Below are 27125 nucleotides of genomic sequence, written 5' to 3' on the forward strand. Positions count from 1 at the left end.
GTACCAGGAAAGACAGACAACAAACAAACAAATGAATACGTAAGACAATTTCAGATACCAGGAAGATGAAGATATAACAGGATAATGGTATAGAAGAGGGACTGGCAAACTTCAGCTCAGGGGCCAAATTCTATTTTTCTACAGTCTACAAGCTAAGAATGGTTTTTTACATTTTCAACAGTTGATCAAAAATCAAAAGAATAATATTTTATGACACATTAACATTACATAAAACTCAAATTTCAGTGGTGGCTTGAGCAAAGCTTTCTGGAAATACTGAGAGTCATTATTCAATGAGCTAGAAATATTTTACTAAAGGAAAAAACTGTATCACACTTGAACACAGGGTGCTTTTAGCCAGACAATTTATTTTAAAACTTGGACAGCACACAGCATAATCCATTTATATAAAGACAGCTGTTGTATATTTATTATTTACTAGTACCAACTGAGTTTCTAAATAGATTTGAGAAATGAATGGAGTAAATGGCACCCTTTGATTCCTTCATTAGATGTCAGGTAATACGTGTAGAGTGAACCCACACACATGCTTACTAGCACAGTATCTGGCACCTCAATAACTCTTGGCAAGAATGGGGGAAGGAATCGAACACCCCCTCCCCCAATACAGAATCGCTGTAGGCCTCTTCTTAACTGCGCAGAATAATCAGCCTCCAGAGGATGAAAGGCCCTTCTACATGAAACTCCATCCCTACAAGGCTGCCCACACGTCCGCAGGCCTGCAGAGCCAAGGATTCTTTATAGGAATCCTTTTCTGCCTCAGCCTCCTTGATTCATTTGCTCTTTCTCTCTGAAGGCCAGCCTACAATCACATAAACTGACCAGTATGACCAAGTTCACAATGACTCAGGCTTTGTATTGGGGTTGTACAAGCTCCTTTGTGGCTCACAAGGGGGCAAATAATTAGCAACCGTGCCTCAGTCTTTACATCTGTGAAATGCAGACACACTCGGTTTTGGGTGTCGCTCAAATGACCTTAAAAGCATCAGGACTCTGATGAAAAGATGAAAAGATGAAGGCTGAAGGGACCATATGTTTGCGATGCCTTTTAAAAAACCCTATGGGTTATGCAGTGGGTGGGAAACTGCATCTCCTTTATAATATGGGAACTCCTCACCTAGGGCTCAGGATAGGATTCCTGAAGATTTTAGGACATAGTTTTAGAGCAACTGAAAGAAAGCTGGGAACTAAATGTAAGAGACTTATCCCAATGGCAGTTACATAAGGGAATAATAAGTTAAAAATAAGTTCAACCTATTTCAAGTAAGATTACATACACTTTCAGAAATAATTTATGATGAATTCATAAAGAAAAATTAGGTATGTCAAGAACACATCCCTACTGTTTTCCTCGAGGATGTCCAGAAGGATAATTATTACACTACCCTCCATTCTGCCCTATTGTATCACTGCCCAGAATTGGCAAGCCAGGTACTGACTCAAGCATAAAGTTTCTCCTGTCCTTACGGCAGACTGCAGGTATGTGAACAAGGCCCTGACTCCTGGTAATATTTCAGTAGGCCATATAGGCAGCAGTGTGGTGCATTCCTCCCCACTCACCCAGAATTTGGAAAGCAGGCAAATTAGACTGACTAGTAAAATCAGTAAATAATCATCAAAACAAAGATATGCAAACTCATCTCAAGGAGAAAGAATGGCTCCCGAGATGAAGTTAGCTTGCTGAAGGGTATTAGACATATTTAAAGAAAAATTGTGTGCATCAACAATGCAGGCTCAACCCAAAACCATCAGAGAAGAGTACTTTGAAATATTTATCAAAACCCTGGCCTCAAGAAAGGGTGGCTTGGCCTCAGGATCAATGGTTCAGGCGTCAGACATTTCCCCACTATGAATATGAATTTTATCCATCTAAAACTCTTTGTTTTGATTCCTTGGTTGCCAAGCAACCTCTGGACTAGAGTTTGGCTTCCCATGTGGACCTGTCTACAAAGCACTGGAATATGAGGATTTTGTCTAAGTAGCAGTTATATTTCTCAACATAAATAAATAAATTAGCATGTGCAAGCATGTGAGTGCATATGTGTGATAAGCCTATAAATATGAACCCGTCCCTGAGAGGTGAACCCCTTCCTGATGTGCTAACAAATACAGTTTCTCTGGTGCTGCTGGATGCGGCACCATGATGAATTCACCCCAGTACCAGATGCTCTCCTTGAGACCCCGACATAACTTGGCAGCCTCCATTCAGATTCATAACATTGACTCACATCCCAGGACAGGCAACCTCAACCTTCATTGTGAAGGGATCTGATGTCCTTGTGACACATTCTTACTGAATCCTTCTCCTCCCTGGAAGATCACATGGGAGTGAGTCATTCACCATTTTTCTTTGGTACATGGTTTCATTTTACATCCCACAGGATGACAAATTTAAACATTTAGTCTGTGGATCTGTGGAGTGCGAGTGGGCCCCACCTAGGCACTAAAGGTTTTTAAAACTGTCTATGAAATGGGAACATGAAAGCAACTCTTTTTCCTTGGAACTTAGATTCTTCTAAAGGTAAAGGATGGACTTCCCTGGTGGCACAGTGGATAAAACTCTGCGCTCCCAATGCAGGGGGCCTGGGTTTGATCCCTGGTCAGGGAACTAGATCTCACATGCATGCCGCAACTAAGAGTTCTCATGCCACAACTAAGGAGCCAGCCAGCCACAACTAAGGAGCACACATGCCACAACTAAGGAGCAGGCGAGCCACAACTAAGGAGCCTGCCTGCCACAACTAAGACCCGGCGCAACCAAATAAATAAATAAATAATAAAAACAAAGGAAATTTTGCTGCCGGGATGGCGTTTTCATTTTCAAACATTTAATCCAAGGCAAAGTGTGCAAGCTAAATGAATGGAAAGTTGGAAACCTATTTGCTAAGCAATTACAGGGAAGAATCTATTCCAACCCATCATCTGGCAAGTAACTTATTAACAGTCTTTTGTCCAAATTTTAGCCACTTATTCATAGCACTGTTGGGAACAGTAATAATAATTTCAATCCACAAATAATTAAAAAACACAGGTTTTACATATAATTTAAAACATCCTCACTCCTTCTCTACCATTCCCACGTCATGCCAAAGTCTATTAAAGTTTTCTACTCTGATTCCTTTGTCCAAAAGGCAGGGAGAAGGAGGGAAGGAACATTTATTAAACACTCCTCTACATGATCTTAATCTACCCAGTAACCTTTGGAGTCATGATATTATCTCCACTTTACAAACCAACTGGGTGATATAATAATGAAAGCTGGCTATGGTGAGTTCTATATTGTATTAAGAGATAAGATTAGAAAAATAAAAAGAGCAATGAGGTGGCCTTAATGATTGCTGGAGAGCTGGTTGGGCCCTGCACTCTTAGTTCAATGCTTGCTTTGCTACATGTCTTTTCTACTTCACATAATACCTCAGTGTCCCCAGGCACAAGCTTCAAGCAGGGCACAAATCAACGCATAGTCTAATAAATTTTATGAGTGTTTCTCTGGGTACTGTATTCAGCTTCCATAGTATAAGGCTTCACATTTTCCTAAGTAATTTTCTTTCGTTATCTGAGTGACTCCAAATGCTTCCTGTGGACTGGAGATCTTTGGAATTCTGGTTGGCTGTTTTTTTTGTTGTTGGTGGTGTTTTAAAATTATTCTGCCTTTTAATTGCAGACAAACTGTTTGGATTCCCCTCGTCCTCTCAGGCTAGTGACCGTAGAAACAAGAAGCTGATGCACTGGTAACACCAATTATTGCTCTCAATCATGGAACTGATAGGATAGTTTCACTGATATTTCATGCTCATTCATTCAACAAATATGATCTGAATGCCTGCCCCAGGCCAGGTACCATTCTAGGTGCTAAAAGGCACATCTTCATCACCCCATCTATTCCCTTCATACAGAAAATTATCCCCTGTGCCTTGTCTGTTCAAGAGTAGCCTATGAGTAAAAAAAATCCTGGAGGTGGCTGGCGAGAACTCTGCTGAACTTCCTTCCCATTGCAAGGACTCTACAACCTTTCCGAAGCCTCATCTCCCAGCCTTTAATCTCCTCCCTCTGGTCCTGGGGCTCACTCCTCCGTGGGACAGCCTCTGCCACTGCTCAGTGGCTCAGCAGCAGGAAAGCTGATCTTGTATTCCTTGCCATGTGTGCTGGAGCTGGAGGGACTTTATTTTCAAATAAATATTTATTGACCATTTAGTTATACTGAGTGCCTAGGTCCTTTATCAATAGTCTACCTTTTCGCCTTCTCATTGTCCAGTGAACTGGGCATGATAACTTAAATTTTAGAAAAGTTAAGCATGATGCTCAAAGTCACTCATGTAGTGGGTGGTAGGAGCTGTGTTTTCAGTCACAGCCGTGACCCTAGAGACCTTTATACTATACCATGTTAAATGCAGGCATGTGTACACACGTGTACCATTATGCATTAGGCCAGGCGTAATGCTAGAAGCTTTTAGAGTAATAATGGAATCAAAACTTTAAATTGTCACATCTTTTGCTGAGCTAAATGTTTTCTTCTTCATCATGTCTTTAACAAGCTGGATGCAAAACAAAACAACAACAAAAACATTCCTCTCCCAGACTTATCCACTGGAAACTAGACCACACTTTGACTGGCAGACAGCTCCCAGTCAACAGTGTTGATTACAAGACTGTTGGCTATTTGAAGAGACCACATTTCTAACCCCACACGCCCCTGCCCTAGTTCAGCCGTCCAGCCTTTCCAGTGGGAGAACAAGGCAACGTGGCTCTGTGACAGTGTCTCTTGGAGCTGACACATGGCCAGAGTTGTGCCATTTCCAGCTGAGAGGGACATAAGGAGTCCATCCAGGCACATTCTGTGCCGCTCCCCCCATAACAGGGCCCAGAATCCTGTACTCAGTGCAGGGGTTCCAACCACAATATGAAGGTACCCCAAGTGCAGCCTGCTTCAGAGACTGACTGATGCATCACACCCTTGGGATAGTCTGAGTCCAGTGTCAAAGGTTTGAAATAATGGACCCATTTGGTTATGTTTATCCTAATGCCGGCAATATTTAGACTCTCCAGTGTACACCAGTAGGGAGAGAAAGAAGGGATGCTAGAAATAGCTCTTCCAGCTTATGCTACGAACCGAAAACAGCATGGGCTTTCATTCAAAGTCTAACATGGGTTTGGCACAGCTCTGACATGTTTTCTCAAGCCCCAGATGGCAGTTTACTTACGCTATTAGAGGCAGCGCCCTTCCAGAATTAAATCACAACTATACTTTTGATCTCCCAGAGTTGATTTTCCCCCGTTTCAGATCAAAACGTCTAGCAAACCACAGGTGAGAGAGCAATCCAAGGCCATGATGTAAGTACACAAAGAAAGCGGGAGTAGAAATGGAGCAGAAATGCTGGCCCCAGAAAGAGCTCATTTCCACCAGTGTTGGATTTTAAGGGTAGAGAAGACTACAGAGAGCGCCCAGCCCACCCCTTCATGTAGACATGAGATAGCCCTGTCTACAGGTAAGTGGTGGGTTTGCCTCTGGGTAACGTGCGTGGTAATAACGTGTTGGATTCATTCACTGACCCAAGGTCTGGCAGGTGCTGGCAGCATGGGTGGGACAGGTTCACACTAGTACAGGAGAATCCGTGCCATCCCTCTGATGGGAAACAGCCATGGGAAGGTCCAAATCTGAGGGTGGTGCAGCCAACGCCACAGTCCCACTGGGGTTTATTTTTCACCCACATAGGAGAATATGTTCTCCACCCTGAAGTAGGCAGAGATTCCTTAGATAGGACACAAAAAAGCACTAGCCATAAAAGCCAATATTGACAAGATTCATCAAAATAAAAAAGGTTTGCTCAATAAAAGACACTATGAAGAAAATTAACAGAAGAGCCATAGATTGGGGAAAAATATTCACTGCACATACATCTGACAAAGGACTTGAATCAAGAATATATAAAGAACTAAAAATCATAACACAAGGATGAACAAGGCAATTTTTTAAATGGGCAAAAGACTTGAACAGACACTTCACAAAAGATATATGAATGATCAATAAGTATATGAAAACATGCCTGTTATTGGTTATGCAGAAAATACAAATTAAAACCACAATGAGATACCATTTCACATCCCCTAAAATGGTTAAAAAAAAAAAAGGAAAACAAAAACCGGACACCCTTAAATGTTAGAGAAGATATAGAGCAACTGAAACTTTCAAACACTGCAAACTTGAGAGAACTATTCGGCAGTTTCTAATAAGGTTAAACATGAATCTACCCTTTGACTCAGGATTCCATCTCTTATTTACCCAAGATAAGTGAAAACCCATATCCACAAAAAAACTTGGGCAAGAGTGTTCACATGAGCCCTATTCACAACTGCTCCAAACTGGAGACAGCTCAAATGTCCATCAACAGATAAACGGATAAACAAATTGCAGAATATTCATGCAATGGAATACTATTCAGTAAACTACTGATATAGTGATAACATGGATGAATCTCTAAAATATTATTCTGAGTGAATGAAGCCAAATAAAGTGTTTATATGACATTTATATGAAATTCTAGAAAAAACAAAGCTAATGTATAACGCCAGAAAGCACAAAAATGGTTGCCTAGGGTCAGGGCTTGGCGGGTGGCGGTGAGGTGGAGGGGATATACCTGCCCAGGAGCATGAGGAAAGGAACTTTAGGGGGTGACTGAAATGTTCCTTATCTTGACTGGGGCAGTGGTACCCAGCTGCATACATTTGTCAAAACTCATTGAACTCACCTCACACCCATTAGGATGGCTACTATTAAAACAAAACAAAATGGGACTTCCCTGGCAGTCCAGTGGTTAAGACTCTGTGCTTCCACTGCAGAGGGCGCGGGTTCGATCCCTGGTCAGGGAACTAAGATCCCGCGTGTTGCAGCCAAAAAACAAAAACAAAAACAAAACAAAACAGAAAATAACAAGCGTCAGTGAAGATGTGGAGAAACCGGATCCCTTGTGTACTGCTGGCAGGAGTGTAAAATAGTACAGCCACTTTGGAAAACAGCATGGTGGTTCCTTGAAAAGTTAAAAATAGCGTAATTACTATGTGATCCAGCAATTCCACTTATGGGTATATGTATTCTAGGTATATACAATCTGGATATATATATGTATCTTTCAAAAACATTGAAAGCAGGGACTGAAAGAGATATTTGTATATCCATGTTCACAGCAGCATTATTCAAAATAGCCAAAAGATGGAAGCAACCCATGTGTCAACTGACAGATGAATGGATAAACAATGTGGTACGTACACACAATGGACTATTATTCAGCCTTAAAAAGAAAGGAAATTTGACATATGCCACAACATGGATGGACCTTGAGGACATTACGCTAAGTGAAATAAGCCAGACACAAAAAGATCAATACTGTATGATTCCACTTATACTAGGTACTTAGTCAAACTCATAAAACAGAAGGTAGAATGGTAGTGCCAGGGGGTGAGAGAAAGGGAGGAAAAGGAGTTATGGTTTAGCGGGTACAGAGTTGCAGTTCCGCAAGATGAAAAGAGTGGTGGTGATAGTTGCAAAACAATGTAAATGCGCTGAATGCCACCGAACTGAACCCTTAAAAATAGTTAGGATGGTAACTTTTACCTTACGTGTATTTTACCACAATTTTTTTTTTTTTTTTTTTTTTTATTTATTTGGTTGTGCCAGGTCTTAGTTGTGGCATGCGAACTCTTAGTTGCGGCATGCACGTGGGATCTAGTTCCCTGACCAGGGATCGAACCTGGGCCCCCTGCATTGGGAGCGCAGAGTCTTATCCACAGCACCACCAGGGAAGTCCCTACCACAATTTTTTAAAAATAATTTTTTTCCAATAAAAATTGAATTTTATTTTTTTATACAGCAGGTTCTTATTAGTTATCTATTTTATACATATTAGTGTATATATGTCAATCCCCATCTCCCAATTCATCCCACCACCACCCCACCCCGCTTTCCCCACTTGGTGTCCATACGTTTGTTCTCTGCATCTGTGTCTCTATTTCTGCCCTGCAAACCGGTTCATCTGTACCATTTTTCTAGGTTCCACATATATGCGTTAATACACGATATTTGTTTTTCTCTTTCTGACTTACTTCACTCTGTATGACAGTCTCTAGATCCATCCACGTCTCTACAAATAACCCAATTTCATTTCTTTTTATGGCTGAGTAATATCCCATTGTATACATGTACCACATCTTCTTTATCTTACGTGTATTTTACCACAATTTTTAAAAAATAATTTTTTAAAAGTGAACTCCTTAAAAAAAAAACAAACCTCCTTGAACTAAGCACTTAAGATCTGTGCATTTTATTGTATGTAAATTATACTTCAATAAGATAGTAAACATGTCTACAGCCAAAAGTATATGATTAAGATAACACACACCTATACAGCTTTGTAGGCTGACAGTGGCCTCTCAGGGGAAGCCTGCTGCTGTTCTCGTTCATTTAGCAATACCCACTCAAAGGCAAAGTCCAACTCAGTGGAATCCAAAAATCCATACGGCTTTTGCACAGCATCACGGGTAAAACCATGGCTCCTCAGGGATAACAACTATTCAAAGAGAAAAATCTGTTCTGCATAGTTAAGCTTTGCCACAGGTTACACTGTTTTCCCGATCCATTTTCCGAGTTATTTTACAATTAGAGGCCCTCAAGGAAATGTGAAAGGTCACTTAATTCCATGTTCCCCTTCAGAAATACCATAAGTAAACTATTCCAGGCAAGTAAGACTCTAAGACAGGAACGCCACTAGCTGTTCACCTAGGATGATCACAAGTTACTGGTGCTGATCTCCAGTTCTTGTCTCTTCTATCACCAGAGCTTCTGTATGTCCATCTGCACCTGGGTTACCCGGACCCCTCCTTATGAATCACAAACAACAGGCCGCATATCCTGAGACCCAAATTTCAAGGTTGACCAGTACTCTTGATCTCCTATCTTGTCTCAGCCATCATAAGTCTTAAGGGTAAACAAGGGGAGCACCTCAACAGAGAAAAGAACCCTGAATCTAACATCTGGCCTTCCTCTTACAATCTTTCCCAGAGAAACTAAAATCCACTCCATCGTTCTTTACAAAATCCTTGTGATGCAGGAAGGGAGGAGACAGACGGGACCCGAATGAGAAACTACAGTACTGGAGGGGAGTGACCGGTAAAGAGGCTGTGAGAAAGCCTGACGTGGCCCGGCGTCCTCTTGTCCTGCTAGGGTTTGTTTGCCTGTAGGTAGGAAAACAGGTATTCTGCATCCCAGGCCTTTCCTTACCAATACCACCACTTCTGTTCGCCACGAGGGAAGAATACACTCTTCCTAAATGAACAGGAAAAGCAACTAGGTTTTCCTTCACAGATTTACAGTGCTTCAACCTTGGAGATCTGGAAGCGAGCAGAGAATAAACACTGCTCTCTTCAATGTCACATGTTCTTCTGGCACCTCCACGCCCTGCAAATGTGCAAGATCTAGCTCTGTGGGCAATTCCACTCCCCCCTGGATCAGACACTCCCTCAGTGGGCCAGCGCAGGGTTCTATTTCCAAATCTTTCCAGAGTTCAAGCTGACTCTGAAAGAAGAATACAAATACAGAACTGTTAAAATTCTCCCACAGTGGATGTCTGATTCACACAGGGAACTTGCTATTTCTGATGCCGCCTCTCCCAGTTTTTTCATTAAAAACCTCACCAAGGGGGGGCGGTGGTAGGATGAATTGGGAGATTGGGATTGACATATATACACTAATATGTATAAAATAGGTAACTAATAAGAACCTGCTGTATTAAAAAAATTAAATTAAATTAAAAAATAAAAACTCATGAAGGCACGGGGAGGCAATGGAAGAAACTCCGTGACAAAACCCAAAGCTCTAGGACTGACATGAGACAATGTCAGAAGCTGAGAGGAACTGAAACTAACTTGAGGCAGATGGAGTGAGTGTGTGTGTGTGTGTGTGTGAGAGAGAGAGAGAGAGAGAGACAGAGAGAGGGAGATAGTGGGGAGACGGGTTACACGCCTCCATCAGCTGTCTGATGTGGGGATCCATCCAGAAAAGCCCAGCCCAGCCACCTGAGTTGAGAAGCTGTGAGGTAGACCCTTAACTGACCCTACTCATCCCCAAACCAGACAAGAGGCAGAGTAGATGCAGGGAAAGGTGACCAGTGAAAAGAACCCTGGCAGAAATGCATCATTTATATATCAGAGAACCGGGCATTGGGGGTAGGAAAAGATGCTACCTCAGAGAGGCAGAAAGAAACAAAGAGAAAACCAGCTAGAGGTGGGAATTCGATCAGGCACTGTACAAACAACCTTCTCTCCTGCTTAAAGCTGATGCCAACACAAAAAGGTGCACAGGATGGGACCAAAGTGTCCCGTCCACCCTATCCTTGACAGACACAGTCTATACCTGTGCCGTGCAACGCCACAGCCACAAGCCACAGCGGTTATGAGTAACTGAAATGCAGCTAGTGTGACAGAGAAAATAACTTTAAATTTTGTTTAATTTTAATTAAGTTTAAAGTTTTAAATTGAGGCAGTATAAGATATTTTTCCGTAACACACAGCTGCAATGTTTTGGTGGGGTCACATTTCACTTTAACCATTGCACTGTGCAGTGCGCATGTCAGGCTCGTTGCATCTGTTCTAGTTTTACATCTAATCACACTGCCAATCCACTTGGTGTCAATGGATGGATTCACTTTGACTGATACTATCTATGGATTGATGCAACATTTTTAATGTGTTTATTTGAATATGTCTTGCAGACAGCATGAATTACAGTGATATCTATGTAAATTGTAATTTGTAATCACATTTAAATACTTATTTTAATTATAACATTTTCTAGTGTGAAAAAATAACCATGGACACATTTAAAAATTTTAAATGAAGGCAGCTTACTGATGTGGAATTGAGAGGAGAGGCAGAAGCATTATGACTGGCACAGTAAGGAAAAAGAGATTCAATTGGCATAAGAGTTAGTGAATTAACTAGGACAGGTGCAGTTTTAAAAGTGATATGCTTTTCATTTTAAAGTCAAATCAATTCTAAAAAAGAGGAACCAGTTTTTTCAATGTGGATGCAAATATTAAAGGAAAATTATTTTTTGGTACTTAAGTTTTTTGGAAAACTTTTATGTGTGGTTGAAATAATGTGAGTATGTGAATCTACATGAAAACTAAATTTTATTAAATCTAAATACAGATCAAGTATTTCTGATGAAACTTCAGCAATAGAATTCATATGTTCTGTCAGTATAAAATACACACCGGTTTCTTAAGGCTTAGTACGAAAAGAATACTGTAAAATATCTCATTAATCATTTCTTACACTGATTATACATTGAAATGATAATACTTTGAATCTATTGGGTAAGATAATTGATATTATTAATTTCACCTGTATCTTTTTATTTTTTAAAATGTGGCTACTAGATAATTCAAACCTACATTTGTGGCTCACTTTATATTTCTATTACATACCTTGTGTAATAATAATTATGATAGCTATTGTTGAGCACTTATAATGTGTCAGACACTGTTCTAAACACTTTACGTGAATGATTATCTCAGATTATCTCTTTTAGATCTCACCAAGAAAATTATTTATCTTCTTGGTGCCTTAATTTCCCCATTTGTTAAAAAAAGAAAGAAAAACACATTATGGGTCTATGACAAAAGAACAAAAGCCTCACAATATTTAAAGGCAAAGCTTATCCCTGAAAATAACCCACTTAATTATTCATAAGAAACATTCAGGGAACCATTGGCAGAAGAATACATTCTAAATAGGAGGAGAAAATGATTAGCATAATAACATCAAGAAATCCTTTGAGACTGAAGATTTTGGCTTAAATATTCTGTATTTAGCACATCAAGGCCGAGATTAATTTTCTATGATCACCCTTTTCCTCCCTCCCGAGTGGCAAGAGATTTTTTTTTTTTTTGGTTTAATTTTATAAGAAATTTACTTTTGAAAAACAGTGACTTTTTTTTTTTAATTTATTTTTGGCTGCGTTTGGTCTTCATTGCTGCGCGCCGGCTTTCTCTAGTTGTGGCGAGCGGGGGCTACTCGTCATTGCGGTGCGTGGGCTTCTCATTGCAGTGGCTTCTCTTGTTGCAGAGCAAGGCCTCTAGGTGCGCGGGCTTCAGTACTTGCGGCTCGCGGGCTCAGTAGTTGTGGTGCACGGGCTTAGTTGCTCCGCAGCATGTGGGATCTTCCCAGACCAGGGCTTGAACCCATGTCCCCTGCATTGGCAGGCGGATTCTTAACCACTGCTCCACCTGGGAAGTCCCGTGGCAAGAGATTTTATTTTTAAAACACTCATGTGTATTTAAGAGGGCTTACCAAATCATATCTAAATAATATTCTTTTCACTACTGTTTGGATTCAACTATTTTTTCCCCCATAAAAATAAATCCTCCAACAGGAGTCCTTCTAAAAAACATGGAGACTATCTGCAGAGATCATAAAAAATCTCATATTAACACCTTAAGAGGGACTTCTCTGGTGGTCCAGTGGTAAAGAATCCATCTTACAATGCAGGGGACGCGGGTTTGATCCCTGGTCGGGGAACTAAGATCCCACATGCCGCGGGGCAACTAAGCCCATGCGCCACAACTACTGAGCTCACAGCACCTCAACTAGAGAGCCCATGAGCTGCAAACTACAGAGCCCACGCACTCTGGAGCCCATGCGCCACAATTTGAGAAGAGAAAACCCCCGCACCACAACTAGAGAGAAGCCCGGGAGCTGCAATGAAAGACCCCGCGTGCATCAACAACAACCCCAGAGCATGCTGCAACTAAGACCCAACGAAGCCAAAAAAATAAATAATAAAAACAAAATAATAAAAAAACACCTTAAGAGATCACAGAAAAGATAAAACAGAAAATACTGGGTAGCTTTTAAAAAATAACCTTTATTTACTATAAAATGTACGTGGCAGAAAATTCATTATTCGGTTTTATTTCTGTTTAGCAACCTCAGGATTTTGTAATTGTAACAATGATGTATGGACCCAGGATAGTTAGCATTAATTTTATTTGTTACCTCTCTTTCCCTCCAGTTGTTATTATTTAAGTTGCCTGCATGGTCTGATAAACTTGTTTCCCAAACCCAGTGAGAATGTGGGCAGAGGTAGAATCTTCCAGTGCAGTGCTAAAAATTATGGATCTTTCCTACAAATGGAAAAGATCAACTTTCATAGAATTTTAGAGACTATAAGGTCTTAAGTAATCACATCTATTTCCCCCTTTGATTTTATTTTGTAAATTATTAAGTCAACTTTGAGCATTGAAAAGGTCATTTAAAGAAAATGTAAACTTACCATCAACTTTCACTTACTGTTTGTTCCAATCTTTTAGCACAGTTGTAATCACAGTATGTATATCATTTTATGTTCTACTCTCTCCTCTTAATTTTCCTAATTCTACACAATCATATTTATTATTTTACTAAATTTATATTCTTCCACTGTATTGATATAATTTATTCAATGTCCCTCTACTATTGGTTGTTCAGGTTTTTGGTTTTTTTAAAATAAATTTATTTATTTATTTTTGGCTGCACTTGGGCTCAGTAGTTGGGTTCTAGTGTGCAGGCTTCAGTAGTTGTGGCACACGGGCTTAGTTGCTCTGAGGCATGTGGGATCTTCCTGGACCAGGGATCGAACCCGTGTCCCCTGTATTGGCAGGCGGATTCTTAACCACTGCACCACCAGGGAAGTCCCTGTTCAGGTTTTTTTTATGCTATGACTACAATCTTTAGAGTTAGCATTGTAGATTTTATTCTTCTTTGGACCTATTCCTTGTGATATCTGATAATTATATTTCCAGTTATCCTCCAAATTTCAAAGGATATCCAAATCCCAGCCAGCCATAAGCTTGTTTGCTTGCTTTATTTATTTATTTACTATTTATTTATAATTTAATATTTAGGAGGTGTAGTATTGAACCTTATCGTTGGTTTAACTTGCTTTTTTTTTTTAATTTGCAATTTTTTTATAATTCTTTATTTTATTTATTTATTTTTGGCTGTGTTGGGTCTTCGTTTCCGTGTGAGGGCTTTCTCTAGTTGTGGCAAGCGGGGGCCACTCTTCATCGCGGTGCGCGGGCCTCTCACTATCGCGGCCTTTCTTGTTGCAGAGCACAGGCTCCAGACGCGCAGGCTCAGTAGTTGTGGCTCATGGGCCTAGTTGCTCCGCGGCATGTGGGATCTTCCCAGACGAGGGCTCGAACCCGTGTCCCCTGCATTGGCAGGCAGACTCTCAACCACTGCGGCACCAGGGAAGCCCTAACTTGCTTTTTTGAAGGAGCAGCAGGAACACTCTCTTCTCTTTTTCCACTTGTATCCTTCTTTGTGAATTATTTGTTTGCATTTTTTGCCCATTTTGGGGATCTTGGTGCTTCACTAACACATTTCTAGAAATTACAAATATATTATAAAGTTTAATATTTTATATCAAGAATTTATTATGTATCTTTCCAATTTCATATTCTCCTTTTAGTACAGTCAAAATTCGGAAGAAAAATTGTAAATCATACCTTTGTACTTTCTACTCTTCCCGTCTTTTCCTTCGTACTCTTCCCTCTTATTATTACTTCAATGGTTAGAAAAGTCTCTTTTTTGGTGAAATGTTGATAATTGTTGAGCTGCGTGAGGAACAGGTATATGGGGCTTCATTTTACTGTTCCCCCACTTTGGGTATATGTGGGGAAAAGTCCATAATGAAAACTTTTTTAAAAAGTCTCTCTTCCCCATTGCTAGAATAAGTGCTTTATTCTATTTCTACTAGTTTTTCTCCCACCCCTTTCATGTTCCAGTTAAGGAAACTCTTGCCCAGGAGGTTAAAGTCACTCGCTTACTATATGACTCATCCAGTTTCCTACCCACTAAACTTAGCCATCACGTCTTCTTTTTTAGGCATGGGGAAAACACCCAATGACATGGCTATTTGGAAAGAGCTAGAATTCAATTCAGGAAAGTCTGGCTGGAAGATCCCAAGTAGCTGGTGCTTTATCCCTACAAGCTTACTCCAACCCTGCTCCACCAGCGAGACATGAGGAGACCAGGGGTGTGCTAATAAACTAACAGCCGGCTCTCCAGGGAAAGAAAACCCTGGTTTGTCTCCATTTCTTTGGTGAAAATATTTCCAACATGACCAATTTCAGCTTACTTATGTGGTGTCACTGAACTTGGAGCTGGGAATAAGTAGGCAGTAGTACACCATTATATAGTATTTCCACCACACAGACATAAGAGACCATATATAATAGTAAAATGTAGTAAAATAATTGGAAAGTGATGGGTTGTTTTAAATAAAACTTATTTTAAAATAAATAAATAAATACATAAAACTTATGTATAAATATGTCTATTTTAATGTAATGTATTTATGCCTAAGTTGATTTAACTGATTTTTTTTAATCGATTTATTTTATTTATTTATTTTTGGCTGCGTTGGGTCTTCGTTGCTGTGCACCGGGTTTCTCTAGTTGTGGCGAGCGGGGGCTACTCTTCGTTGCGGTGCGCGGGCTTCTCATTGCAGTGGCTTCTCTTGTTGCAGAGCACGGGCACTAGGAGCGCAGTCTTCAGTAGCTGTGGCACGCAGTCTCAGTAGTTGTGTCTTGCGGGCTCTAGAGCGCAAGCTCAGTAGTTGTGGCCCACGGGCTTAGTTGCTCCATGGCATGTGGGATCTTCCCAGACCAGGACTTGAACCCGTGTCTCCTGCATTGGCAGGCAGATTCTTAATCACTGCGTCACCAGGGAAGCCCTAACTGAATTTTAAATAGTGGCTATATTTAACAATCAGCTTGCAAAACCCCTGAACACTTAACAACCATCTCTGATGGATTGATACAAGAACGCTCCAGCACACCACTGGGAGAACAGAGATGAAGGATGATTTTCTATTTAATTGTGGGAAAATATGCATAACAAAACTTACCATTTTAACAATTTTTAAGTGTACAATTCAGTGGCATTAATTACATTCCCAATATCATGCAACCATCACCACATCCCAAACAGAAACCCTGTACCCATTAAATAATAACTCGATATTCCCCCCTCACCCCAGCCTCGGCTAACCATCATTCTACTTCCTGTCTCTATGAATTTGAATTTGGCTTTTCTAGGCATCTCCTATATGTGGAATCATATTTGTTCTTTTGTGTCTGGATTATTTCACCTGGCATAATGTTCTCAAAGTTCCTCTATCAATAAATATGTTTGAGCACATATCAGAAATTCCTTTCTTCTTAAGGTAAAAGCAGGAGTTTAACTAAGACCAATATTTAAGGCCACCTTTAGTGCCCAGACAACCATGCTTGGCCTGGAGGGAGGGTGTGTGGATGCCACTTCATCCTCTCACTTCTGAGGAATAAGCCTTCCCCACATTCACTGAAGTACAGAAAACCCTGGGAATCCAGTCCACCCAAAGCACGGCCCTGGTGGGGAGGTCACAGGGCAGCTTTAGGGAGCACAGAAGAACCTGAAAAAGGTAGAAGGCGCCCTGCACATGATTAAAATCCCACTATGTTTATCTTTTCAATAAATCCAGACCAGTATTTCAACCTAAAAGAAGTTCATATAACCTAGTGGCTGTGAAAGTGTGGCTCCCAGACCAAGAACGTCACCATCAACTGAGAATTTGTTAAAAGTGTAAATTCTCAGGCCCGACCCCAGACCTACAGAATCCAAAACTCTGGGGCTGGGGCCCAGCAATTTAGTTTTTAAGAAGCCCACCAGGTGATTCTGATGCATTCTCAAATTTGAGAACCACTGCTTTAGAGTAATGATTCTAGATTCCAACTACTGATGCCTAAAATGGTCCCCAAACCACCCCACGGGCATTTTATAAGTGTAGATTCCCACTCATGATCTTACATCAAGAATAAGGTAATGGGGGGAAAAAACAGGCAAAATTTTATTAATGGAAGGGGGGGGTATCATAACATTAACACCGTTTAATATATACAAGCATAGCTATGCATAAATATGACTCAGGAAATATGTTTGCCAAAGATTATTTAAACAGTAGAGTTCTCAAAACCACCCACTGCAAACATGCTTTACTTCTGGCAGGCCTGCTCTGTTAATTTATAAGATCTGTGAAACTCCAAATTCAAGTCTCTTCCTGCATGTGAGTGCTGGCCTAGGCTATAAAGGAGGACATTCAGCGCTGGAGGTAGGAGGCTGGGAATCCAGAACAAGGGCGGCGCTCCAGTCCCTGCTCCAAGATTCAAACCCACTATGAGAGCCAGTTTATTCTGGCATAAATCTGAGATAGTTGTGTCTATTGTGCAGGATTTCTGCCAGGATTAGCAATAATGTCAATCCCCATTATACCCTCCTTCCTCATTAAGAGAACCTTCATGAGTTGACAGACTGGGTTTGGTAAACCAGGAAGGTGGGACTCCCCAGGAAGAAATAATGACTGGTCCAAGGCAAGCCCATTCCAACCGCCACAATGGTCTATGAGTGGCCATGTGACACACTCTGGCCAATGAGAAATAAAGGCAAGCCTGCCAAGAGGTTTGGAGACAGAGTGTCCCCCATGCTAAAAGAGATAGCGTCAGCCTACCAACTTCCTCCTTCCTTCTGGCCTTGGATGATGTCAGGACTTGGCATCTGGAGCTATGGCTTGAAAAGGATTCTAATTAGTACAGAGAGTAAAGCACCTAGCACGGTACCTGGGAAAAGTCCTCAAACTTTAGTGTGCACAAAAATCACTCAGGGAGTGTTTAGAAAAATGGATTTGGGGGACGCTAGACTCTAGAGCTTGAGTCAGTAAATCTTGGGTGGGGCTCAAAGACCTTATGTAATCAAGTTCCAATAAGCACCCCTGCTTACTCTCCTCACACCCAGTTCCAGGCCCTGATTCTCATTTAGGTAGTCCCTGCATGAGACCCCCCATTCCAAAACTGCCACTTGCTGTGTGGGCAGGCACTCATCGTCTTTACTTAAATAGTTATTTTGCCCCAATCAGGTACTAGGCATTGTGAGAGAAACAGAGATGAAGATGATCTTTCTCTCAAGGAGCATGTAAGCTAGTAAGAGAAACAAAACAGGTATATAACCAATCCAATGACACAGCAGTGCTCGGCAACTGTTATAAGACCTTCAGGGTAGCGAGAGACTACAGACTAAGTCGTCCCGCCACCACCCAAGAGAGTCAAAAAGCTCTCATTTGATTAAAGCTTAGAAAGACAGACAGGATTTAAACAGCAAAGACGTCTGTAGGCAAAGACAGTAAAAACGAAGCCTCAGCTCTGATTATGAATGGTAAGACTTATTTGGAAAAGAGTATAGTTGACCCTTGAACAATACAGGTTTGAACTTCCCCAGGGCCACTTATACCTGAGTTTTTTTCCACTAAATTCTACTGCACCAGTACACCATCCATAGATGGTTGAATCCGCGGGTGTAGAACCAAGGATACTGAGGAACCAAGGATAAGCGGATGGACTGTAAAGTGATACATGGATTTTCAACTGTGCAGGAAGTGAACAACCCCCGAGTTGTTCAAGGGTCAAGTGCATTAAGTGTGGAGTTGGGCTGGTTTAAGGACATGAAGAGAGTAGAGATAAAGGCTGGAACAGTCATTTTCAGAAATGGGTCATTCTGTGGGGCTTGGAGGTTGGACTGAATTTTCCAGGCCATGAAAAATAGTACATTCATTCAGCATCCCTTTGGTGAGCACCTACTCTGCACTAGGCCAGAGGACTGGGGGCACATGGCCCTGCCCTCAGAGGAGCTCAAAGCTGAGGGGAGGGCACAGGCCTATCATCAGGCACCAAAGTGTGAACATTCCTGTGGCAGGGGAATCACAGGGAGACAGGAGCACGCAGGGGAGAACCCTTATCCAGATTAAGCCAATCGGGATGAAGACTATGTCCAAGCCAAACCTTAAAGAGTTGGCCTAGTGTAGGGCAGGGAGGCAGGGAGTCTTGTTTTTCCAAGGCTGAATCTCTGCCTTGATTTCCTTCCTGGTACCCAGAGCTTCCTTTTTATTTAAAAACATTTATCACATAACTGTGCTAAGCACTGGAGCAGATGCAAAAGAAAACAGGGATTTATAACCTAGGCCAGCAGTTTGTAGTATGGGATCCCTGGACTCTCTAAGACCTATCCATCCCCCAATAATTGGTCCTGTCTCCCGTGGGCCTACAGAATGGCCTTAATTTCTGAGGGCCCTCCCGCTCTGGCCACTGGGACTAGTCCTGCTCTGGCTGACGTGCCACTCCTCCACTGTGCCTGGTCTTGCTTTCTCATCCTCATGTCTGTGCATAAGCCCTTCTTCTCCTAGCCCACCTCCAGGATGGTTCCTCCTCCAGGAAGCCTCCTCTGATCACCCAGGATGGAGTTAGGTACACCCCCTCAGTTCTATGGCAGTCTGTGCATAGTGTATCAGATAATTTATCATGCAGTCCTGTGATTTTTTAATTGTTGATTTGCTTGTTTGTCTCCCTAAGGACGGGGTCTGGGTATTTTATCCTTGAATATCTAGCATATGTCACATTGTATAATAAATGAATGAACCTTTTTCCATTTGGCGGCGGCCACTGACATCCTGCCTACCACCTGAAGACCCTTCTCTGAGGTGCTGAGCTGCCTCTCCTGCCCCTAGATGCTGCCCCAAGTCTTGCTCCCATAGGGTTGCACCACCAGCATCATGACACAGCACATCATCCTCGTTTGATGTCTGCTCCACTCCTCACCTAACAGCTGGGACTCCCTGCCTACTTAGAATGACCCAGGCAACATCAAATCCATCTTGGACCAGTGGTTTGGACATAGCCTCTACCTCTTTACATCTGAAAAACTCCAACCCCGTAGTCAGCTTAGTCTACCAGCCCTGCCTTCTCACGCTGATTCCCCACTTTTAACCCATTATATAGTATAACAGAGTAGTAAGCACAGGAGATAGAATCAGACTGCCAAGTTCAAATCTTGGCTCTACCACTTGCTAGTATGTGATGTCGAGCAAATTCCTCAATCCCTTTGTGCCTCAGTTTCTGCATCAGTATAATGGAGACGACATTAGCAGGACCCACCTAACATAGGTGAAAATTTTTTTAAAAATAACATGCCAGGTGTTTGGCACAGGGTCAGGCTCATAGGGAACACTAGGTTTCAGCCTACAGAGAGGCACAGACCTCACAGACTGAGCCGCAGAAGGAGGTCCAGGCTCTGAAGCCAAAGCCAGGTCTCTGAGTGCCCATGACCTGATAACACTGTGAGGACTTTCTCTGACAAAGCGCCCTGCCCCAGCAGGTCTATCTAGTCTACAAGCTGTGACTTATCCCATCTACCTCCTCTCTCTGCTTCTGCAGCTAAAAACACATGGAACCATCGGATCATTTAAATGCAGAACTTTCCCCACCATGCAAGTCAAGGCACCTTACAATATTTTTGCAACCAGTTAAAGTATAGCCAAATGAAATGTATGAGCGATTCTACTTCACCTCATTGGAAACCAAAGCACATTCCATGCTAGCTCTTTGTATACAAATAAGAAAGTATATGACCATATATTAATTTTAAGGTTGGAAAACTTGATAATTGTACATTCTTCATTTCTGTTTCATTCTCCCTCTTCACAAGCAGTGTTAAATGGACAGGTGCTATCTGTAACTCTCTGTTTTAAAAAGCTGACAATACATGAACATGATTAAAAAAAAACTCAAATAGTACCAAAAAGTATATGTTGATAAGTCTTTAAGAACTTCACCTCCCTCCAACTACAGTGGCAGTCATAATTTTCCTGTGTATCCTTTCAGAAGTACTTATGCATTAACAAGTACCTAAGAATATAAATAGCCTCCACGATTCTTATATACAGAAATGTTAGCATATCTTGTAAACCTGTATTTTGCTTTAAATATATATATATATATATATATATATATATATATCTGCAATATCATTCTATATCCGTTCCTATCAACCTGCACCACTTTTTTTTTTTTTTTTTTACAAGTACTGACTTTTAATTTTTTATTTATTTTTGCTGTGTTGGGTCTTTGTTTCTGTGCGAGGGCTTTCTCTAGTTGCGGCGAGCGGGGACCACTCTCCATCGCGGTGCGCGGGCCTCTCACCGTCGCGGCCTCTCCCGTTGCGGAGCACAAGTTCCAGACGCGCAGGCTCAGTAATTGTGGCTCACGGGCCCAGTCGCTCCGCGGCATGTGGGATCTTCCCAGACCAGGGCTCGAACCCGTGTCCCCTGCATTGGCAGGCAGATTCTCAACCGCTGCGCCACCAGGGAAGCCCCTGCACCACTTTCTAACAGCTGCATTGTATTGTATTGTATGGATGCTCCAGAACTTAACCAGCCCCTTACTGATAGATATTTAGGTCGTCTCCAAACTTGCGGTGCTACAGACAATGCTGCAATGTATATATCCTTGTACACATGTCTCCACACACATGTCCAAGTATATCTTTAAGATAAATTCCTAGTATTCAAATTGATGGAACAAAAGTAAATGGATTTTAAAATTTTGAGAAACGTTGCCAAATTTCAGGGCAATTCTGAACACAATGTCTAGGCATCCATGGTTGGGATTAGAAGGGTGTCCGTAAACCCCTTGAGACTGTATGGGAAAATGTCAAAGGCGTGTTTATTCTTCTCAAGAGAAGATTCGTGGCTTTAATCAGATTCTCAGGGACTTCCCTGGCGGTCCAGTGGCTAAGACTCTGCGTTTCCACTGCAGGGGGCACGGGTTCAGTTCCTGGTCGGGGAACTAAGATCCCACATGCTGTGTGGCACAGCCAAAAAATAAAAATAAATAAATAAAACGAGAAAAGATTTTCAAAGGGGTCTGTGACTCTAACAAGGTTGAGAACCAGTGAGTCAATGGGTCCTTGTACAGCATCAAAAAGCAGCAATAACAGAAGCTGAAGCTACGCAGGATCTAGAAAATGCCTTCCTGAGCCCCTAGGAGAGGAGTGAGAAGGCAGGTGCTGGGGGCTGTTGATACCACCGGGCTTGTGTCCACAAAGGACCTCCTCCAGAGATGGCTCCACTACACATGAATCAGGAGAACGTGTTCCCATTCACCACAAGGCCCCTCTACACTAGCTCCTGGTAATAATTTAACGTTACCTGTTGGGTGGGGGGAGGTGAGTGCCTTAACCCAGAGGATTGAATCCACAGTGACTGGGCAGGGAGGTCTTTCTGATGACTTGACAAAGGTCCACTCACGGGGTCTCCTGATCTGTTTCAAGTCAGGCTGTTCATGCTGTGTTATATCCAGGCCTTAAAGGGTTAATGATGTTGCGGGGGGAAAAGGTGAAGGTCTTTTCCAGAGTAATTTACAGTCTGGCCTTTGGCTGCAATTTATCCTTGCTGCTGATTGTGGATAAAATGTTCCACATGGGTTTTATGCCTAGCAGTCCGGACCAAGAAGCAGAATGGCAATTTACTGACCTCAAGCATCTTGAACCTTTAAAATAAATTCTTCACAGGTGGTGGTGCAGGTTCCCACAGCAAAGCTCTCTGTCCAGTTCAAACATAACTGAACACTAACAAGTTATTCCCAATAAAACCAATGACAGGAAGGTTCCTGGGTCCCACCCTGTCACAATGATCAGAACTTTTGGGGCAAGAATCTGTGTGCTGTGCAAGCTTCCAGAGGGATGTACCTGAAGTTTGGAAACTACGGCTTTACAAGTCATCTTAGTTTAACCTTGTCCCCTTTCCAGCTCCATCAGAAAGGGGCTGTTCGGCCTCTGCCCAGATATCTCTGGTGAGAGACTCGCGCCAGCTCCAAAGCCACCCAGCCTATGGGTTTCAAAAGCCACTTTCTTAAGTCCAACCAGAACCTGCCATCCAAAAATTCCCACCCAGCTCTGCCCAGTGCCACAAAGAGTAAGTCTATTCCCGCATCCACAAGCCAAGCCCTTCCCGAATTTAGGGCCATTAACCTGTATCCCCACACTACTGCCAGGTCCAGTTCTTCCCACCATGGTTTACATATCAGCTTGACCAGAAGAAAGTTGAAAAGGCAAAGAAAAACATTGATCAAGATTTAGTTAATAAGCCAGGAAGCCACAAATCCAAATGCCAAATCACTCTGAACCAAGCACTGACACAGCCACAGTAGGACAGGGAGAATAACAGAACAGGCTTTAGTATCCAGCAGCTGGATTTAAATCTGTTTGCGAGGGGTCTGACCTTGACTAAGGACCACCACTTGGAGCCTCGGGATCCTCTTCTGTAAAACAAGCTTAATAACCCCGCCTCAGGTTGAAATAAAGATTAAACGAGTAACCTAGCACGGCTGTTACTCAAAGTCCCTCCAGGGAGGATACTGCAGCATCCACCAAACTGCCTCCATAAGTAGCCCTAACTGCAGTAAAAGCAAACTCCCAAAGGTTAGGTTTGGGTCAAATTGCAGCCCAAAGCCCAAGCAAAAAGTTTAGAAGTGTCTTGTTTTATACGAAGAAGGTATCTAAATCGTACTACAAAGTATATCTGTAATTGTTTTTGTAAGAAAAGTGTTTTTATCCTCAAATACCTGGATAAAATTGACACCCAAGGAAAACTACCCCTCTTGTTTATTCTGAAGCTACAGGTACTCCCTGGCACAAGGGCTGTTATCCTGGTGCTGCCCCTCACCTCCATCTCCCTTGGAGAAGAGCAGGCTTAGTCTACAAGCAGATGAGCAAGGCTGGGAAACAAATGAGCGGCTAGACATAAGCAAAGAAATGGGCCGCAAGATACAGTCTGAGGATGACCAAGCGGCTTCTCACTCTACAGGTACTGAGGGCTGGTGTGCTCGGACTTGACTGCAAACGTTACCCTCTAAATAGCTTTCAGAGAAAAATTATCCCTAACCAAATGCAAGAACATCTAGGAGGGAAATTCACAGACACCTTTGATCCAGTAGTTGTGTGTATGTCTGTGCCTGCACGTGTACCCCCAAAGCAATAGAAATCTGATCTCAGCTGATGTAGGGGATGTGGCCTTGGCCAGAAAGGGCTCTGGGAAGTCAGCTGGTCCTGGGCGGCTATGGTTACCCACTTCCTCATCCCTGTCCCCTTCTTCTGCTGCTTGCTCTTCCACTTCTGTCATCTGAGAATTCCCTGGCAACTAAAGAGCGAGGGCTTCCCTATCAAGAGAGTTACTTGCAATGTAAGGAGGAGGTGGAGGGTTCTAGAACTGATGGACAATGGGATGGATCATTTAGAGGGGGGGACCCTATTCATTCTTCCCACTGGCAGCTGGAGAGAGCAGATGCCCACTTTTCATGAAAGCTGTGGGTTACTCAGGACCCACATGCTCCCAACAGCTTACAGAAGACTTGCATCAGTTTGGGAAGCACTTAAAGTTGGGCAGATTGTTGAAAAGCGATAACCTCTTTGGTCCGAAAGTCTCCAGCTGGTTAAAACCATGACTAAAGAGTGAGGCTGTGCCATCGGCAGACTCAGGTCATGGATCTCATAATAATATCAGATTCCCATGTGCCAGGCGTTGTGCTGAGGACGTTAGGTACACACGGAGAGAAAGGGTAACAGACTAGGAGAAAGGAGTACGTTTCTTAAACGGATTAAAGAAAGAATTAAAAAAGCAAAACTTGGGTGTTGGACTGAGTCAGCTCCAGGGAATACTACTCAATCCTTTGTTTGTAATGCCTAAATCCAGCACCGTGCTTGGCACATGAACTCAATAAATAACTGCGGTGGTCTCTAACTGGTGTACATCCTGAGCTGCATAAACTGCTCTGGAGGTCCTCCTGGAAGGTGCCGGTGGACAAGGGCGGTGTTTGCCTCTCCCTTGCCCACCCGGAGCGAGTCCGGCCCGTTCCACCCTGTGCCTGCCCGGGCGGGCCCACAGGCCGGCCGCGGGCACCCCCTCCTAGGACCGGCGCGGCGCCGGACCCGCCACCCCCGCGAGGCTTTCCCGGGCTGTCGCGCCCCTTCCGGAGCCCGGGACCCCCTTACCGCTGGGGCCGAGACGGGACGGCGCTCCTTCTCTGCGGTCACCGAGATCACACCCTGGCGGGGCCGGACAGCGGGTCTTATCGCAGGCGGACCCGCCCCGCTTCGGGGTGGAGACTGAGCCCGAGTTCCTGGTTGTCCCTCTCTGCCCACGAGACCGGAAAAGCCTACGCGGGCGAAGCGCACCTGGACGCCGGGGCCGGGACCGCCGCGCCTGGCACCCGGGGAGGGGCTGCACCGGCTTCGAAGCCGCGCGTCGCGCTCTCGGCTTTGTCCCCAGCCTGGATCCCAGCCTTCCGGCCCCGCCCGGCCCCGCTCGGGCTCCCTCGAGTCGGAGCAGTCGGACTCTCAGGTCTCCGGTGCCCGGGCGCCCCCACACCCTCGGAGGGCCGCGCCGCGGGACCTCTCCCGCACACGCCCTGCGCCCGCCGCGGCCGGAATTCCTGCCGAGAGTCAAAGCTTCCTCCGCGAGACACTGCACTTTCTCACGCCGGAAAAGTGGAAAGTGAAATCAGAACGGCACATTTCGTTTCCCTCTCAGCACTAGACATACCCCAAAGTTCCCAGTAGTTCCACTTCTCCCTTGAGAAAACACGAGTTCCCTTTCCTTGGGGAAGCCTTTGGAAATGGGAGTTCGGAGCAGTTCCAGATCTTTCTCTCTACCATTACCTGGGTTCGCTGCTGGTCAAGTAGCTCCCGGGTTCGGCCTTGATGCAGCGCTCTCCCCTTATTATACAGTGTTTGTTCGTATCCGCCTCCCCAATTGGACTCAAACAAGGCACTGACTGGGTCTAAGTGGTCTTTGCACTCACACCCAGTACCGTTCTGGCACATGGCAGGTACTCGGTGAATGCTCGCATAATGAACCCATTGGGTATATCGGCAAATTCGGATTTCATTTAACAGAGGGTAGGTAGCTTTGGGGAGTGGAGGTGTGTGTGTGTGTGTGTTTTAAGAATCGATTTTATTTATTTATTTTTAATTTTTGGTTGCATTGGGTCTTCGTTGCAGCGCACGGGCTTTCTCTAGCTGCAGCAAGCGGGGGCTACTCTGCATTGCGGTGCGCAGGCTTCGCAGTGCGGTGGCTTCTCTTGTTGAGGAGCACCGGCTCTAGGAGCATGGGCTTCAGGAGTTGTGGCTCGCGGGCTCCAGAGTGCAGGCTCAGTAGATGTGGCACAGGGGCTTAGTTGCTCTGCAGCCTGTGGGATCTACCCGGAGCGAGGATCGATCCCCTGATTTGGCAGGCGTATTCTTAACCACTGCGCCACCAGGGAAGTCCCTGGGGAGTGTGTTTTATATCCAACAGATCAACATGGGAGTGACTGTTAGCACCCTTAAAGCTGGAGAGGTGAGCCTCCCTGGTGGCTCAGTGGTTAAGAATCCGCCTGCCAATGCAGGGGACACAGGTTTGAGCCCTGGTCCGGGAAGATCCCACATGCCGCGGAGCAACTAAGCCCGTGTGCCACAATTACTGAGCCTGTGCTCTAGAGCCGTGAGCCACAACTACTGAAGCCCACAGGCCTAGAGCCTGTGCTCCGCAACAAGAGAAGCCACTGCAGTGAGAAGCATGCGCACAGCAATGAAGAGTAGCCCCCGCTCACAGCAACAAAGACCCAAAGCAGCCAGAAATAAATGAATAAATAAATTTATATTTTTTAAAAAAAGCTGGAGAAGTAACATTAAATTATTTCATTAAGATGCGACTAAAGGAGGTGGTTTAATATGGTTAAGATCGTGGGTTTTGGGATCAGACTGATTTGGATTCTACACCTGGTCAGCCCCTTTTCTCTGCTTGATACCTTTAAGTTTCTGAGCTTCAGTTTATGAACTAACGTGGAGTAAACTAAAGAAGACAAACAGTGGGGGAAAAAAAATGAAATAAAGATAATTCATTTCCTCAGAGGGATTAGACACACTACTTAATCCTTAAAAAATTAATAAAATAAAAAAGAAAAGGTTAGAAATGGAGCAGATGCACCCTGCCAAGATCACCTTTACTAGGCGGGTATACCCAGCTCACAGCGCCACTTTTCTCCCCATAACTGCCCTCACACCAGGTTGGGAAGCCACAGTCAATGCTAACCTTACAGGGTACAAAAGGCCAAGAATTAATCTATGATATCCTTCCTATTCCAGAGCTCCCATGGGCTTAGGCTGAGGCT

At 43.4% G+C, this 27125-nt stretch overlaps 1 protein-coding gene across 1 annotated transcript in view; it reads right to left on the minus strand.

Annotated features, from left to right (window-relative positions):
• ANXA4 (annexin A4) overlaps positions 1 to 25312 on the minus strand; it is a 74362-nt gene extending 49050 nt beyond the window's left edge. The window contains exon 1 of the mRNA XM_036873167.1: positions 24967 to 25312. The gene's annotated coding sequence lies outside the window, so the exon portion shown is untranslated. The remainder of the gene's footprint in view (positions 1 to 24966) is intronic.
• Positions 25313 to 27125: the final 1813 nt, after the last annotated feature.

This window comes from Balaenoptera musculus, chromosome 13, assembly GCF_009873245.2.
Source record: "Balaenoptera musculus isolate JJ_BM4_2016_0621 chromosome 13, mBalMus1.pri.v3, whole genome shotgun sequence".
Taxonomy (NCBI): domain Eukaryota; kingdom Metazoa; phylum Chordata; class Mammalia; order Artiodactyla; family Balaenopteridae; genus Balaenoptera; species Balaenoptera musculus.